General features: G+C 41.5%; 1 long non-coding RNA gene across 1 annotated transcript; it reads right to left on the reverse strand.

The window, feature by feature from the left end:
* Window positions 1-579: 579 nt before the first annotated feature.
* Window positions 580-6,691, reverse strand: LOC135321524 (uncharacterized). Its single transcript, XR_010381363.1, has 4 exons — window positions 6,365-6,691; window positions 4,290-4,484; window positions 1,905-3,515; window positions 580-673 (listed from the first exon to the last, which is right to left on the reverse strand). It is a non-coding gene; the product is annotated as an uncharacterized LOC135321524 (long non-coding RNA).
* Window positions 6,692-16,055: the final 9,364 nt, after the last annotated feature.

The following is a 16,055-nucleotide window of genomic DNA, read 5'->3' on the forward strand; positions in this document are numbered from 1 at the left end:
ACATGCTGAGCGCGACATTACAGTCACGTGGTGTAGTGAAACGGTGTCGAACAGCAGATAGAGCTAAGCAGTGAGAATACTTCTCTTATTTTATAATTTAAGTGAAACCTAACATTTACTCCTGTTTAATGAAGAATTTGTTCCCAGTTCCTGGACGGCAACCCCTAAAGCCTTGAAATTTCCCAAGATAGGAGTGTCTTTACTATTCATGGTGGACCCTTGGATGGCTTGTGTTCATGAGATAACTCAGGATGGGGACTGGCCAGCCAGAGACACCAACCATGTGATTAGAGGAGTGGGGCTTTGAGCTTTGTGACAAGTGACTGACCATCAGGAGAGGTAGGGGCTCAAATGTTAGGGCTTTGACTTACAGTTAGTGTTTGGGGTAGCCATGTCAGTAATGACCCAATAAATCATGTCTTTGTAATAAAGTCTCCAGTAAAAACTTGGGGCAACAAAGCTCAGAGCTCCTGTGAGCTTCCTGGTTGGTAACACTCTTGGAGGACTGTCACACTCAGAAGCCATGAGGGCAACCCTGAGTCCTTCCCACTGGAGCCCTCAGATGAGATCTAAGGCTGCTTCTTGTCTATGCTTCGAGGAGGAGCACATTCCCTGTACAGAAGGCCCTGTTCGCTGGGGCAGCTGAGGTCCTCTGATGGAGGCTGAAGTTGCACTGGGAAGCAGAAGCAAACAGGTGAGCGTCACTGTCACCACGTGTTCACATGTTCTGCTAATAAAATGTGGTGCTAACACTTTGTGGTCATTTGTAAATAAGGGGCCCTCCTTTGCCAGAAGGGATGGAGGTACCATATAATTTTTCATAATTCTCACCGAGGATTAATACTAACCCCTTGAGGGTCATTTGCAAACGTGGCTGGAAAGGAACACTTGGATGTTACAGTCCTGGGACCACCGTGGGTACCTGGTGAGGGCCTTGCAGATGCTTAATGTCCTACAACCGGGCCAGTCTTCCACAGCAAAAAAAACTACGCCACCCAAGTGCCCAAACTGCTTCAGTGGAGGCAGCAGCCCCCTCCTTGGACACCCAGAGGAACCTGGACTCTGGCTGTTTAGGGGCAGGGTCAATTCTAAAACCCAGGCTTTTTTGTCCCCACAATTCAGTAGTTATTCGGTGACAGCACATGGAATATAAACAATAAAGAAACTTGACATGATGTTATATATTTAGCTTACTCAAGAAACAAAATTTAAATCCAGTCATTCTCCTTCCCACCTGACCTACTTTCCTTTCTCCTGTACTAGAACCAGATTATTACCCACCCAGCCTTAGCATGGGTCCTGACTCCACTTACCTCCCTCCCAAACACCACATGAGATGATTCCTCAGCCTGGATGTGGAACCAGCAATTACAACAGGCTTTAGTGGAAAAGAAATGGTTGTGTGCAGATGCCAACTAAACACTGTAGAATCCTGGTGTCCCACATTAGTAATCATGACAGCTGTTTGCAAGTGTCCCCAAAGTTCATTTCAGACTCTCACTGCTAATTTTGCTGGGATATAAATATAAAACATGTGGAATGCTGGGCTGGACTGCTATGCTGAGTCTCTGATCCAGGAAGCTCAGTGTCTGCTCCCTGCAACCAGCTCCCTGTTCTGTTCATGCATGTGCATCAAGCAGCTGTTTAGTGTCCATTTTAGTATCTTAGACAGTGCATTTCAGTATGGTCTTCATCCACAAATACGTGTACCACACAGTAGTAATGATCAATCTCAGTCTTTGCTTTCTTTTGTCTTAGAGAGTCAGATAAACGGATAGCAAGGTAACAAAGTCATAGAGCGCTATAATATAGTATTTCCTTTATTTCAATGACAGGATTTATTTAAAGAGTTTAGATATAACATCTTTGCATTTATGGCATCATTTAGCGTCTGAAGCTCTTACATTTTACAAACTTCATTTCATGCGAGATGTTGTCAGTTAGAGAAGTGCTTCTGAATTTGAGGGGTTGCTGTCATCTCAGATGGAGTCCCTAAAAAATGTCAAAACTCTGCAGTATTGTCATCATGACAAGAACTCAGACAGATGAAATTTGGAAAGCCCTGTGATTTACTAGTGCACAGACAGAAAATGGTATTTCAGAGGGAAAAAGCCTGAATTACAGAAAATGATAAATGAAATGGTCTAACATGCATTTCCCTTACAAAGAACTAATACTTCTTTGGTTGATAATAACATCTGTCAGTAATTATGAAAAGAGCTGGCAAATGCATAGTACTTACTATTAGACAGGGCTGTTCTAAAATTCAAGCAGATTCATTAATCCCCATAGCATCTCTACGAGGTGGGTACTATTATTATCCCCATTTTATTGATGAGGAACTTGATAAACACAGAGGCTAAATGACTTTTACAAGGTAGACAGCGAGAAACCAGCACAAGTGTTCCAGCCTGAGTCTATGCTCTTGGCCACTTCTACCTTTTTTTTTTTTTTTTTGGTGGCAGGGAGATAATAAGGTAATTCTGGTGGGGGGTGGGGAGGTAATTAGGGTTATTTGTCTATTTTAGAGGAGGTGTTGGGGGCTGAACCCAGGACTTTATGCGTGCTAAGCATGCGCCCCATCACTTGAGCTGTACCCTCACCTCTCGAGTCTATGCTCTTAGATGCTAATCCACACTGCCCCACATGGTAACTCTGGGGGAACTACAGTTCATTCATTCACCCACTTGTTAAACTCAGCCTTCCTGGTGCCTGGGATTCAGCAGTGAACAAGACAACATGGTTCCTGCCCTAAATGGGCTTGTCGACTCCTGACATATTATCTTCATTTTACCCAGGAAGTAACAAGGTCAAGAAGACTCACCTTTTCCTGTTAACACCGGAGGATACATGAAATGCTTTATTTCATTTCTGCCATTTGACTTACACCATGGGAAGGGAAAGCTGCCTTGCAGATCCCGGAGCTCACAAGCCAGTTAATCCTGAATTTTTTTTTAAAACTGTCCCTTACTTGATACTTGATCTGAGAAAGGATGAAGTAAACCTAAATAGATTCTAAGAAAGCGTGTGGTTTATACAGGGTAAATAACCAGCCACTGTTTACTATCCTAACAGGAATCTGCAGGCATATTTCTTTTCTTTCTCTTTTTTCATTTTTATGGGCAGCTTTTAAAAACCAAACCAAACCAACAAAACCAAATCACTTATAATTCAACAGCAGGTTCTAAATCACCCCCAAGACAGCAGCTAAACTCGGTTTAGACTTACAGTGAGGCTCCTGGTGGTTGGATTGATGAATGTATCACTATCCTGAATATAAAAGTCGTTCACGCAGCTCTTCTCAAATAGGGCAATGAAAAACTCTTGTTCCGGTTGTTGATACTTTCATCCACTTGGAGGACTTTCATAAAACAGCTGAAGGTATCAAAGGCTGAGGACACGGTTTTCAGATGATTGGGATTCAGAGGCAATTTTATGTACAGTATCTCAGCGTATGTACAGAGCACCTCCCACAGGGTGTGTACATTTGCAAATACAAGCTTGTCATCCAAAACCTATATTGGGAGAATGAAAACACAAACCAGGAAACTATTTTCACATTTTTAGTACACAGATTTTTCTTACATTGCTGGTAGTTAAAGCACTTGTGCAAACACACACAGATATGACACTGGTAAAAGTGAAGATATAATGAAAATAAATTTGCAAACCATCATACATTTTTGCCTTAAAGTTAATTTCTTTGTTGAAATTACTGAAAAGTTATTTAAAATCCTTACAATTCATTCATAAAATAACCAATGTTTTAGATGAAGAAAAGTAAACTTGTTAACTTTTAGTCCAAATTAGTAACTAAAAATAGAAACACGAAAAAATTCTTTGCAGGGGCATTGTAATGACAATTTTTTAAATTTCTTAAACCTAGGACTATTTACATATCTGTTCAATATAATGTTAAACAGCCATTAAAAGGGATTTAAAAGAATTATATTTATTAATATGGAATATATAATAAAAGGAAAAAGAAAAAAATGTGAAATAATAATTTTCATTTTTGGAAGGGAAAAATATCTACATGTGAACAAAAAAATGTTTAGAAGGATTTTAAGATTCTTTATGTATAACTAAGGTACAGATGATTTTTAATTCCACTGTTTTTAATTCCATTGGATTTTAATTCCAATGTTCTTTCATTTTCAATTTTGGGGGAAATTTTTATAATAAAAAAACCTTAAAATTGTTCTTGCATAAATACATTAATAGATATATTTATGACTACATTCTCTGGCTATTAAAAAAGATCTCCTAGCTTTGGATCTGAAACATACATTCCATAATGCAGATTCTGACTGACTCGCCTCCCAGTCCAGAGCGAAGGCACGGCTAGGGTGACACGTTTCAAATATCATTCCAGGGAACATGCAGGCTCCCAGCCAACGGCTGCAAAGGGACTGACACTGATCTGCTTGCTCCCAGCTGCAGACCATCACAGATGAGTTTAGATTCATAGGCTCAAGTTTTCTCTGTCAAAAGAAATCAGAAAATGTTAGGCTTTTACTTTCACCAAGGGAACAAGAAGTTGTTTGATTTTCTTTTATTAAAAAAAAAAAACAACAAACCAATTTGAACCTGAAGAAAAGACATTTGCTCAAAATACCACAGTAGCAATGAAGGTGCTCTGGCTGGCAGGGACTTGTTGGATTCCTGTGAGTGCTGGACTCCTCACATGGAATTCCCTTGGCACTCCAGAAGGCCTGTGGTTGTCCCCATGGGTTTGTGGCCATATGTGGTGCACAAAAGTCTCTGGCTTTGCCACAATTTCAAAGCCTTTTTTGGCTTATGAAAGGCTTTGCACTCAAATGGAGTTTTCTTGAGTCCACTCACTGATGTCATTCACCAGAGTTATAGTCCAGATCTGACATTCTAGACTCTTAAAATCTTGCAGACATTCAAATGGTTCAGGTTTGGATGTGTATTCACCTCTGCAGGCCTGGACCAAATTCCATAAAGCCACCCGGACAAGTTCAGCAAAATGCAAAGACATTTTTCTTTCTGCAAGACTGAAATGTCTGTGAAGCTATAAAAACTTCTGCATCTACAAAAATAGGGAACCAACTCATCAATAACATATCTATCCATAATGCATGGACATTTGAAAAAATACTGTATTTACTCCTATTAAATTCTATCTGGCTTTTGCCAAATTGTGTCCTAAACTGTAAGGAAAGTATATAAATGTAGAGAATTTTTGACCTTTTAAGAGAAAAAGGAACCCTCCTACTCGGTTGGTGGGAATGTAAATGTTGCAGCCACCATGGAGGACAGTATAGAGTTTCCTTAAAAAACTGAAAATATACTTCCGTGTGATCCAGCAATCCCATTCATGGGTATATGTCTGGAGAAAAATATAATTCAAAAAGACACATGCACCCCAGTGTTCACAGCAGCACTATTTACAATAGCCAACACACTGAAACAACCCAAATGTTCACTGGCAGATGATTGGATAAAGAAGTTGTGGTATATTATATATATATGTATATTTACATATATACACGCATATACACACACATATATACACATGAACACACACACACAATGGAATACTGCTCAGCCATTAAAAAATTAAATAATGTCTTTTGCAATAACATGGATGGACCTACAGGGTATTATGCTAAGTGAAATATGTCAGAGAAAGAAAAACAAATATTCTATTTATTAACTTATATGTATATCTAAAAAATAAAACAAATTAATTACTATAATAAAACAGAAATAGACTCACAGGTACACAGAACAGACTGGTGGTTACCAATGGGGAGAAGGAGGAGAGGGAGGCAGGAAGGGGGTAAGGGATTGAGAGGTAAAAAGTACTATGTATAAAATGGATAGGTTATAGGGCTGTATCATACAGCACAGGGAAATATAGCCATTATTTTATGGTGACATTAAATGGAATATAATATATAAAGATGTTGAGCCTCTGTGTTGTACACCTGAAAATAATATGATGGAAATCAACTACTCAATTATAAAATACTTAATCAAAGTTTTTTTCATATTATTTGCAATAAGTTAGAAGCCAGCACTGTCAATAGAAACATAGTGCAAGTCACAATTTTCCAGTAATCCCATTTAGACAATAAAAAGGAACAAGTGTACTTAATTCCAGGAATAATTATATTTATCCCAAAATATCCAATATACTATCATTTCAAAAGTGTGATTAACAATTTTAAAACTTATTAATAAATATTTTACATTATTTTTGTTGTACAAAGTCTTGAAAATCTATTATGTATTTTCCACTTATAGAACATCTCAATTCACAATAGCCACATGTGGCTGGTGGCTACCATACTAGACAGAGCAGATTACACCATTCACACTTCTGATAAATTACCTGCTCTTATTTATTTAAAAAACTTCCAGAAAAGGCTTTAGATATTCCCTATATCTAACAAAGCAACCTTGACGGGTGAGGAATATCTTCATTATAAAGTGAAAAATAAAGGTAAGAGAGCCATGGTTACATGTAAGTTAATGTAACAATTCCTTCTTAATTCATTCAGGACTTTACAATCTTTCTTCATATTCCAAGGATTCACTGTCATTGTGCAATGTTTTTCACTATAATCATCTTTGGAATTGAGAGGCTTCTGATGACCCTGCTTTGTGCATCTGTACATAAAAGAAAATAACAAAACAGAGAAAAAGACCTTATTAAAGATAATTTAGGGGTGTATAGCTCAAGTGAAAGATCATATTCTTAGCATGCACAAGGACCTGGTTTAAATCCCCAGAACTTCTTATAAAAATAAAATAAATAAAAACCTAATTACCACCCCCTGCAAAAAATTAATTAATTATTTTAATTAAAATTTAAGAAAAGATAATTTAGAGAAGCCTTATCAGGCTACAAGAGCTACAATGAATGCCCCTCCCCCATTAATTTAGAAGAAGTTTCACAATATTTCCCAACATAAAGGCTAAAATATAATTCAGAACACTTCCTGATGGTCAGCATCATTTTAACAAAAATGTAGATAATTACTTCCCTGGTGTCAAAGCTCTGTCAGAGATGGGCACAGAAAATTTAGTAAAAATTATTTTGCAACTACCTTTGAAAGAAATGCTGAGAAATGATCTTTTCTGTTGGAAATTAGCCTGCTTTTATATTCTGCAGTAGGCATATGTGTTTACAAACCAGGCAGGAACTGGATCATATTTTACACATACTTTAGAAACTGATTTGAATTTTGCTCTCTACCTGCAAGGCTATTTCTTAGGTAATAACATAAGCTGGCCACTATACTAAATTTTGTTTCCCTGTTTGCTTAATCCTCACAACAATTCTGTAAGCTGCTATTATTACCCCCATATAACAGATAAAGAGCTTGAGGCAGAAAATAATTTGGGTAACTTGGTAAATGGTGGAGCTGGGTAATATCGCAGCCAGTCTGACACTCAAGTCCATTCTTCTCACCGATGTCTGATACTGCTGCCTACATTCAGCAATGACTCCTGATTTCATATTTAAGTGTGTCATTTCTAAAAGTGCAAAGCTATATTAGTACTGCTGTGTAAATTATTCTTTTAAGATGTGATTGCCAAAAAAAACAAAAACAAATAAAATCAGGGTGCCACTGAGGGGAGGGCGAACTGCATATGGACGGACACAAGGGGACTTTTTGAGGACACAGTTGCACAACTCTAGAAATAGCTAAAATGGCTGACTTGTACAATTATAATATGTGAATTGTATGGCCTGTAAATTACACCTTAATACAGCTATTAAATTAAGAAACTGAGATACCAAATTAAGATTAAAACACATATATATATATATCACACATAGTACAACAGGCAAATATCATTATTTACTGCAACATTTTCCTTCATGCAGCTTCCTTTCCTCACCTGTTCCTGAAAGGATGATTCATTTTTAAAATAGCCTTTTAATTTATTCAGCAAATAATTTTTGACGGCCTGCAATGTACCCAGGACTACTCTAGGCACTAGGAAAAGATCAATAAACAAAACAAAAGTCCTGTCCTCACGGAGCTTGGTTGGAGTCTAGCTGGGGTGGGGGGTGGAGATGACAATTCACACAACAGAGCAGCAGAGGAGGTGGCATGCTAGGAAAGAGGAACCATGGAAAAAAGTAAAAAGGGCAAAGTAAAGAGAGTTGAGGGTATAGGATGAGGGTGATGTTGTATTAAATACCAGAGCAGGGCACACTGTGAACTGAGGTTAGAATTAAGACTAGGAGGTGAGAAGTCCCAGGTGGACGGAATAACCATCACCAAAGCCAGCGTGACCTCTCATGTTCCAGAATGGGGGCACAGCTGGAGCTGCGGAGAAGGGTCAATGCAGATCCTGTATGGCCTTGGAGGACATTGTAAGGACTGTGGCTTTTACCCGGAGTGAAATGGGGAGGCACTGCAGAAGGACGACACAATCTAACTTAGGTTTTCAAGGCTCACTTGACTGCCGGGTGAGAATAGTGCAAACGGGTCAGAGATGAAAGGTGGGAAGCTACTGAGAAGGGCTATGGAGGAGGAGAGGACAGTGGCTCAGGGAAGGGAAGCAGCAGTGGAGGCAGGAGCCATGGTGAGAAGTGGCTTGGTTCTGGATATGTTTTAAAGGCAGTGTTAAACCAGATCTATTGACAGAATTCATGTGGTATGTCAGTGAAAGTCAGAATAACTCCAAGTTTTTTGACCCAAGCAGCTGGAAGGATTAAGTTTCCACTAACTGAATGGGGGAGGCTGCATAAAGAACCAGTTTGGGGGGTAGGAGGACCAAAAGCTCAGTTTTTACACACGTTGGTTTTAAGATATCAGAGTTCCAAGTGAAGATGTCAAATCAGCAGAACATTATAAGAGTCCAGAGTTGGAGAGAAAAAGTCTAACGGGAGACAGAACTGTGCGAATCATGGGTCACACAGGTGGTACAGGAAGCCATGAAACCCAGGTACTCAAACATTAAGATAACCTTGCATTAACCATAGGAGTTATCCTTGAGGGCCTGCCTACTAGGTGAGGATATCAGTCCTATTTCCCGACCACTCGAGTTTTAAAAAGGAACTTACAAATGAATTCGTGCAAGACACTGCCTCCAGTGGGTGGGATCAGAGCTGGAGTCGGAGAATGGGATGGTGCACGCTACTCCCTACGGCAGATTGTGTGTGTGTGTGTGTGTACGCATGTTTGTGTGAGAAGGGGGAAGAGTTACACCTGTCTTAAGAAAAAGAGCTAGAAATTCTAGAAGCCGAAAGATGAAAGAACATCCAGATCTGGTAGAGGGAACAGGGGAAACACTGTACTGTAAGACATATCCCCATAATGCCATTTCCCACCATCCTTTCATCAGGAACACAGTTGGAAACTGGGGAATTATGTAGATACGTGTGATGTACACAAACTTTCTGACTATGTAACACTAAATATCTACATATGTAGCAAGTTAATGATATTTATATCTGCTTCAAGTTTAATAACAAGTTCACAACAGAGGGAAAATAAAATATTGAGGACTGGTAGAATTATCCTTGAAGGCCTTTCAATGCTCAGAATGGAAGCAAAAGCGGCTTCACCCCACAAAGAATGTCATTATGAGTCAAGAATGTTTATATTTGCTTAAGAAATTGAGAGTTACAACTTCCTGCTTTAAAGAGTTAACTTTAAGACAGATACCATACTATAAGCAACATCTATACTGGTGCTTTCTTAAACTATTTTTAGTTCCTGCTTGTTCTGATGTACTCCAGAAACTCTGCAAAGAAAACCTTCTATTCAAAGGCTTAAAGGAATAAAAAAAGAAATAACACTGCATTCTTTTAAGTGTTCTCTGTACTGAAAGTCATTTGCAAATGCAGCACCCTGCCACATATCTACATTTTTAACAATAAAGACTTTTGTGCAATTTTTCAATTACTATGTGACTTTGTGTCAGTCTCTCACTCAGAAGCAGAATAGAGTACCAGAAAATGACACATCATGTCTGAAACTACAGATGTGGAATATGAACTTACACCAGGAAACAGCTAAGTGGGAGGGTAAGGTTTACCTTTTAAGTTACCGTAAGTGCAGTTACATCTTCTCCCTGCTTCCCCTGTGAAGTGAAGAACTAGTCTTTTCCAGGAAAGCTCTCAATCTGAGTACTGTTTTCTTTAAAATATTTGGAGATTCTTTTTTAAGGTTCTTTCACTTTTAAGTCTTTCCCCAACTCTACATCCCATAACAAGTGTTAAAATTATCCAATAGCCTATTGTTACAGAACATACTATACAAAAACTGAGGTTTCCCAGTGCTTGGATCCCACAACTCTGCTACCAGATAATCCTAAAGCCTTCCTTCCATAACTGACTCTTCTGCCAATTCCCAGCTGAGGGCAAATTTGGCTTCTCAGCACAGTTAAATTTCTAACTCTGCCTACAAACACTCTACTGTCAGTAAGGGAACTCTAAGGGAGCCAACAAAGCCCCTAGTGAGTGTTGCCTCCTTCAAACAATCAAGATGCCATCACCAAGCAAATATTTAAACCTACTGCAAAACTTCTGAAGACATCTTACAAACAATATAGTTTATATAGATTCATACTATTTGCTCTGGAATAGTGATTTCCAATGGAGGGAACAAAGGACCACATGACCCAAGCAATTATTTAAAATTTCACATAACTATCCCTATTCACCTGAGGATTCAGGCAAGCCCGTCTTATAGGTCTAGGTGTAACAGAATGGCAGCACCTCTTCAGTAGGGTGAAAAACAGCGAGGTAGACTTTTAGTGAAAGGGAGTGATGTAATAGGACCCACCGCCCACTTACCTCCCACCACAGGACAATCATCTCAGATCGAGAACAAACAATTTGGGAAACAGAGGTTGTTTATGTTTTTATGGTTTTCTGGTGGAAATAATGCCCTGAGTCACGTGAAGTTGTGGCTGCAAAATTGAACAGGAGACCAGATATTTTCACATTCAGGACACAAATAATCAGCCCCCGAGTGGTCACAATAACTGTTCTCCCCTTTGCCTGTTCACCCCAAAAGCTGCAGGACTCTCCTGCTTGCAGTGACACCCACCATTTCTCACAAATTCCTGCCAAGTTCACGTCAGCAGCTGGTGGTGTCAAAGTCAACATTTGTACTGCTCTGAAGTCTCTCCATTACTTTATATCCTTCTATTTTCTCTGTTGTCTTCCTAGCTACCCTTGCATTCAGAAGCTGGTTAACGCACTAACATTGACTCTGTAATCAGTCCAGGATATAGGAAGCAGAGATTCAACTGTAACCAGTCCCAGAATACTTGTCATGCCACTCTAGTGTCCCAACAAAATACTCTGGCATCCCTCATCTCACCCAAAGAACCACCGCATTACTTAGAGGTTGTAAAAGTAGAGGGTTTCTCTACTGGGAAACACTGGCTTGTGGTAGAGTCTTGATTTCAGTTTTTGCAACTAGTTACAGGCAAAAAGACATGGTCCGCAAATTTTCTTCAAGCGTTTGGAATTTAAACTTTTATTAGATACAGAGCCGGCGGACTAACCGTAATCTATGAACATATGGTCATATTATAAAATAATGTCCATGTCTGCCTTACAGCCATGTAAGAACTTGAATTACACCTGCATCCTGTAGGCCTTTAGAATTGGATGTGAAGCATCCTGTGTTAAAAACCTCCTATCCAGTCCCAGAACACCTTAAAGACAACATCACATTAATGCCACTGAATACATTAGTATAGAACTTGTATGGTTAAGTTACATCTCCAATTTCCCAGAGCTGGAAAGCAGATGCCTAGAAAGGCTGGAAAAGCCCAACTACCAAAACAGCTCAAAAGTTGAAGCAGACTCCTGCACCTCCCAGGGTGGAAGGCGGAGGGTGGAGGGGGCATTGCCAACCACACTGTCCTCCCCCAGGACGTGGCATGTGGGGAAGCAGGCAGAAGTGGGTGGCTGGGACTCAGAGGTGGAGAGGTGATGAAAGCAGGAGTGGAACTGCTCTGGTCCTAGAACAACAGAGCTGTAAAAAGCTCGGCTTCAGTTCAACCCGCTTACTCTCCCACTTCCCCTCCCACCTACGTGACAAACAGAGCACAGTCAGGCACTTTCTGCCCATGACGGTGACTACTAGCAGGAAAGGGACCAGGATAAAAGCATGTCCTACAAAAGATCAGTCTGATTTTAAAGACTGTGTTATAATCAATGAACAACAGTGTCAGAGTGGGACACTTGTGAGGCGCTCAAATAAGGAGGAAGAGGCTGAGGATCCATTTCCAGCACTTCCATGTCTTTTATCACTCCTATTTCTGACCTTTCCTTTGCCACGTTTTGTAGCACTGCCATCACTGGCAGGTAAAGGGGCAGCAATGAGACTTGGCCGTTTGGCTGATGGGGCTACATTTCCCAGCACTGGAATGAAAAGGCACTGGAAGAGGAGCAGCTGGAAGATGTGAACCGCGGTCCTGGCCTGTGCCAAACACTAAACAGGTGACCCTGGGTTAGGCTGTTAGTCTCTCTGGGCTTCCGGCTGTTTACTTATAAAAGAAGGTTTTGTCATTGCACAAATATATCCAATATGAAATGTAACGTGAAAGTCAAACATAATGACATCTCACCTGCTTGCCTCAGGGAACTGTACAAGCACTGAACACTATGTGAATGTAAACACAGAGTTAAGAAAACTGTTGAGGTAAAGCGCTAAACTGAACATGGAGATAAAGTTTTTCTCCATGGATTTTCTTGGCTTTCTTTTTTAATTGCAACACTGAATTAATAGTTATTAGCTATACTCCACACCACCACCCCTGCGAATAACTAAAGTAGTTTAGCACTGCCTGGATGCCTGCTATTGCCCGATGCTAAGCAGGGTGAGGGTATAAAGGAGGCTGAACAATGGAGTCTTCTCCAGTTACCAGCTCAGTGAGGAGACACATTGGAAACCACCCAGGAATGGTACCAAGTCAGTACTCAAAGCCAAGATAACAGGCTACCGATCATAAACAGTGCAGGAATACAAAGAGGAGCTAGAAGTATTTGGAGTAAATAGGGAAGATTCTATGAAGGGGATAGGGATTCAACTAGTTCTCAGGGCAATTCTAAGCTGTTTTAACTGAGGACTGGAGAGGAAAAGACTGGTGACTCCTGGTTTTTAATAAGGCACAGGTTACCCTCGGAGGCTAAGTCACATAATGATTGGAACACATAAGGTAAGGCCAAAGTGATGAAGGTTCAAGCCTACCTGTCTGAGAACTGGTTGTGGTAAGTCTTTGACTTGACTCTAGATGTTGGAAGGTCAAAATGGTAGGTTGACTGAAAAGGGGAGGTGAGAGAATATCCAAGAATTCTACAGAAGGAAAAATTCATGTATCACGGATGAAAGCTCTTCATCAGAGTATCAGCAATCAGAATAGACACTTGAAACCAAAAACATACAGTTCCAGAAGCTGACAAAATGTGGAGGGTGGTGAGAGAAAGATGAATCAAAGTCCATTCCAAGCCTTTGGCTATTCAAGACCAGAAGAATGATGATCCCACTGAATAAGTGGAGACGCTGCAAGAAAAAAGATTATGAAATCAGCTTTAGACATGTTGAATCTGACATATGAGCTAAGAGTAGGTGTTCTCTAAGAAGCTCAAAATTCAAAACTGAAGCACAGATCTAGAGTACAGGCTTAAGCTGCAGATGGACAAGACTTGATAAATCACCTAAAAGAAAACATAGGCAAAACATTATCTGACATAAATCTTAGCAACTTTCTCCTAGGGCAATCTACCCAGGCAATGGAAATAAGAGAAAAAAACAAACAAATGGGACGTAATTAAACTTATAATTTCCTTCACAGCAAAGGCAACCATAAGTAAAAGAAAACATAAACCTATGAATGGGAGAAAATATTTGCAAATGATACGACTAACAAAGGCTTAATTTTCAGAATATATAAACAGCTCATACAACTTAACAACAACAACAACAAAAAAAACTCAATCCAAAAATAGGCAGAAAACCTAAACCAGCATTTCTCCAATGAAGACACAAATGTCCAATAGATACATGAAAAAATGCTCATTATCACTAATAAACTGAGAAATGCAAATCAAAACTACAATGAGGTATCAGCCCACACCGGTCAGAATGGCCATCACTCAGAATTTCATGAATGATAAATGCTAGAGAGGCAGAAGAGTGTAGGGTACCCTCTTACACTGCTGGTGGGAATCCAGTTTGGTGTACTCATTATGGAAAGCATGGAAATCCCTCAAAAAACTAAAAGTAGACTTACCCTATGACCCAGCAATCCCACTTCTGGGTATATAACTGGAAGGAACTCCAATGTGAAAAGATACCTGCACCCCAGTATTCATAGCACCACTGTATACAATAGCTGAGACATGGAGGCAAGCTAAATGTAGCAACAGATGACTGGATAAAGAAGTTGTGGTATATTTATATACTGGAATACTACTCTACCATGAAAAGGACAAAATAAAACCATTTGCAGCAACATGGATGTATCTGGAGATCGTCATTCTAAGTGAAAGCAACCAGAAACAGAAAAATACCAAATGATACCACTCAGATGTGCAATCTAAAAAAAGAGAGAAAAAGACACTGTGAACACATTTACAAAACAGAAACAGACTTGCAGACTTAGTAAACAATCTTAAGGTTACCAGGGAAAGGGGATGGGAAGGGATAAATCTGGGAGATTTACAAATGTTAGCCACTATATATAAAAATAGATTTTAAATAAAGTTTCTTCTGTATAGCACAGAAAACTATGTTCATTATCCAGCAATAACCTATAATGAAAAAGCCGATACAGCCACCAACTGAGGAAGCAAGAGAAGAAAGGATTTAGTTATGCTGGGCTAGAGCCCACTTCTAAAATCCTTCTCAGCCACTGAGGCTGCCCCGAGTAACCTGAACCCTCCTCCCAGGGACAGGCTGACATGACATATGTCCTGCAAACCTGAGGCAGCAGAGGCCGTATCCAGGTCTGGCCCTGGGGGAGATGGGAGCAAGTCCACCTGCTCCCCCTCGGGCAGCACCCCTCCCCGCAGACCCTGCCTCCTGACTGCACCGCTCCTGTATCTCAGGAACCCACTGACTTGAAAACAAGTGGTCCACGAACCTGGGGTAGCGGCAGGGAGATGGGCAGCGACCTGGCAAGCTGGTCGATTTGCCCCCATCTCCCCCACGGCCTGTCCAGGGCTCGGCCTCTGCTGCTCCAGGCACGGACCCCAGGTCAGCCTGCTCCCAGGAGGAGGGCGCGGTGTGGTCAAAGGCAGTGGCTGGTTATGGGGTCCGCCCATGTGTGCCAGTGGATTTGCTTCAAACTCCCCAGCACATGGCCTGAGCTTGGCCTCTGCTGCCCCAGGTTCGTGGAACTCAGGTTACAGGTCAGCCTGCTGCTGGAAGGCGGGTGCTGTGCTGTCAGGGAAAGGCGGCGGCTGCGATGGCGGGATTGGGGCTGCCTTGTGAGAGCGCAGGGGTTGCAACCACTTCCCGCTGCTGCTGCAGCCATTCCAGCACACTGATCGCACCGCGCCCACCTCCCAGGAGCAGCCTGACCTGTAACCTGAGTCACAAGATCCTGGGGATTTAGAGGCCGCCCCCAAGGTCAGGCCGCGGGGAAGATGGGAGCAAATCCAGGGGCTCTCATGGGGCAGACCCCATTCCATCCGAGGCCCCGCGACCGCACCGCACCCGCCTTCCAGGAGCAGGCCATTGTCTGAGGGCCAGTCGGAGATGCTCCAGAGCCGTCCGGTGCCCTCCCACCTCCCGGGGATGTGCCTGCTCTCCTAAACCCGGACATAAGCGGCGGCAAAAACGCGGGGTTCAGGAACTACTAATAGCGGGATTACCACGAATTACAGCGGCGGCTGGGACCCGCCTCAGGGTCCTAACGGGACGCGCGGCCTGGACTTCACCTCCGCACCCCTCCCTGTACGCCTCCCCAGCCGCACAGCCCAGGTGTCACCCACCGGCTCACCGAGCAGCGCGCCCCCACCAGCTCCCCCTTAACTGCCCAGCAGCGGCAGCCGAACCGAGGGCAAGCGGCGGCCCAGACCCCAGGCCGTGTTCCTC

This window comes from Camelus dromedarius, chromosome 6, assembly GCF_036321535.1.
Source record: "Camelus dromedarius isolate mCamDro1 chromosome 6, mCamDro1.pat, whole genome shotgun sequence".
Classification (NCBI taxonomy): domain Eukaryota; kingdom Metazoa; phylum Chordata; class Mammalia; order Artiodactyla; family Camelidae; genus Camelus; species Camelus dromedarius.